We start from the raw sequence: 3,091 nt of genomic DNA on the forward strand, positions 1-3,091 counted from the left end.
ATTGAGATACTCCGCGTTGGTGAAAGTCCGCGTTGGAGAAAAGTCCGCGTTGGAGAAAAGTCCGCGTTGGAGAAACTCCGCGTTGGATAAACTCCGCGCTGGAGAAACTCCGCGATGGAGAAACTCCGCGCTGGAAAAACTCCGCGTTTGAGAAACTCCGAACTGGAGAAACTGCGCGTTTGAGAAACTCCGCGATGGAGAAACTCCGAGCTGGAGGAAACTGCGCGTTGGAGAAAGTCCGCGTTGAAGAAAGCCCGTTTTAGAAAGTCCCCGTTTTAGAAAGTCCGCGTTGGAGAAACTCCGCGTTGGAGAAAGTCCGCGTTGGAGAAAGTCCGCGTTCGAGAAAGTCCGCGTTGGAGAAAGTCTGCGCTGGAGAAACTCCGCGTTGAAGAAAGTCCGCGTTGGAGAAAGTCCGCGTTGGAGAAACTCCGCGTTGGATGAACTCCGCGCTGGAGAAACTCCGCGTTTGAGAAACTCCGCGATGGAGAAACTCCGCGCTGGAGATACTCCGTGTCGGAGAAACTTCGTGTTGGAGAAACTCCGCGCTGGAGAAACTTCGCGTTGGAGAAACTGCGCGTTGGAGAAACTCTGCGTCGGAGAAACTCCGCGTTGGATAAACTCTGCGCGGGAGAAACTCCGCGATGGAGAAACTTCGCGATGGACAAACTCCACGATTGAGATACTCCGCGTTGGTGAAAGTCCGCGTTGGAGAAAAGTCCGCGCTGGAGAAACTCCTCGCTGGAGAAAGTCCGCGCTGGAGAAACTTCGAGTTGGAGAAACTCCGCACTGGAGAAGCTCCGCGTTTGAGAAACTCCGCACTGGAGAGACTCCGCGTTTGAGATACTCTTCGTAGGAGAAACACCGCGCTGGAGAATTCCGAGCTGGAGAAACTCCGCGCTGGAGAAACTCCGTGTTGGAGAAACTTCGTGTTGGATAAACTCCGCGCTGGGGAACTTCGCGTTGGAGAAAGTCCGCGTTGAAGAAAGTCCGCGTTGGAGAAAGTCCGCGTTGGAGAAACTCCGCGTTGGATAAACTCCGCGCTGGAGAAACTCCGCGATGGAGAAACTCCGCGCTGGAAAAACTCCGCGTTTGAGAAACTCCGAACTGGAGAAACTGCGCGTTTGAGAAACTCCGCGATGGAGAAACTCCGCGCTTTAGAAACTCCGAGCTGGAGAAACTGCGCGTTCGAGAATGTCCGCGTTGGAGAAAGTCTACGCTGGAGAAACTCCGCGTTGAAGAAAGTCCGCGTTGGAGAAACTCCGCATTTGGATAAACTCCGCGCTGGAGAAACTCCGCGGTGGAGAAACTCCGCACTGGAGAAACCCCGCGTTTTAGAAACTACGAACTGGAGAAACTCCGCGTTTGAGAAACTGCGCGATGGAGAAACTCCGCGCTGGAGAAAATCCGTGTCGGAGAAACTCCGTGTTGGAGAAACTCCGCGCTGGAGAAACTTCGCGTTGGATAAACTGCGCGTTGGAGAAACTCCGCGCTGGAGAAACTCCGGGCTTGAAAAACACCGCGCTGGAGAAACCCCGCGATGGAGAAACTTCGCGATGGACCAACTCCACGATTGAGCTACTGCGCGTTGGTGAAAGTCCGCGTTGGAGAAAAGTCCGCGCTGGAGAAACTCCACGCTGGAGAAACTCCGCGCTGGAGAAACTCCGCACTGGAGAAGCTCCGCGTTTGAGAAACTCCACACTGGAGAGACTCCGCGTTTGAGATACTCTTCGTAGGAGAAACACCGCGCTGGAGAATTCCGAGCTGGAGAAACTCCGCGCTGGAGAAACTCCGTGTTGGAGAAACTTCGTGTTGGATAAACTCCGCGCTGGGGAACTTTGCGTTGGAGAACGTCCGCGTTGGAGAAAGTCCGCGTTGGAGAAACTCCGCGCAGGAGAAACTCCCCGTTCGAGAAACTCCGAACTGGAGAAACTCCGCGTTTGAGAAACTCCGCGATGGCGAAACTCCGTGTTGGAGAAACTCCGCGCTGGAGAAACTTCGCGTTGGAGAAACTGCGCGTTGGAGAAACTCCGCGCTTGAAAAACACCGCACTGGAGAAACTCTGCGTTGGAGAAAGTTCGCGTTGGAGAAAGTCTGCGTTGGAGAAAGTCCGCTTTGGAGAAAGTCTGCGTTGAAGAAACTCCGCGTTGAAGAAAGTCCGCGTTGGAGAAAGTCCGCGTTGTAGAAACTCCGCGTTGGATAAACTCCGCGGTGGAGAAACTCCGCGCTGGAGAACCTCCGCGATGGTGAAACTCTGCGATGGACAAACTCAACAATGGAGAAACTCCGCGTTGGTGAAAGTCTTCGTTGGAGAAAAGTCCGCGTTTGGAGAAAAGTCCGCGCTGGAGAAACTCCGCGCTGGAGAAACTCCGCGCTGGAGAAACTCCGTGTTGGAGAAACTCCGTGTTGGATAAACCCCGGCTGGAGAAACTTCGCGTTGGAGAAAGTCGGCGATAGAGAAACTGCGCGTTGGAGAAACTCCGCGCTTGAAAAACACCGCACTGGAGAAACTCCGCGTTGGAGAAAGTCCGCGTTGGAGAAAGTCCGCTTTGGAGAAAGTCTGCGTTGAAGAAACTCCGCGTTGAAGAAAGTCCGCGTTGGAGAAAGTCCGCGTTTTAGAAACTCCGCGCTGGATAAACTCCGCGGTGGAGAATCTCCGCGCTGGAGAACCTCCGCGATGGAGAAACTCCGCGATGGACAAACTCAACAATGGAGAAACTCCGCGTTGGTGAAAGTCCTCGTTGGAGAAAAGTCCGTGTTTGGAGAAAAGTCCGCACTGGATAAACTCCGCGTTTGAGAAACTCCGCACTAGAGAAACTCAGCGTTGAAGAAAGTCCGCGTTAGAGAAAGTCCGCGTTGGAGAAACTCCGCGTTGGATAAACTCCGTGTTGGAGAAACTCCGCGTTTGAGAAACTCAGCGTTGAAGAAAGTCCGCGTTAGAGAAAGTCCGCGTTGGAGAAACTCCGCGTTGGATAAACTCCGCGCTGGAGAAACTCCGAGCTGGAGAAACCGCGCGTTGGAGAAAGTCCGCGTTGAAGAAAGTCCCCGTTTTAGAAAGTCCCCGTTTTAGAAAGTCCGCGTTGGAGAAACTCCG

This window comes from Amblyomma americanum, unplaced genomic scaffold (assembly GCF_052857255.1).
Source record: "Amblyomma americanum isolate KBUSLIRL-KWMA unplaced genomic scaffold, ASM5285725v1 scaffold_34, whole genome shotgun sequence".
Lineage (NCBI taxonomy): Eukaryota > Metazoa > Arthropoda > Arachnida > Ixodida > Ixodidae > Amblyomma > Amblyomma americanum.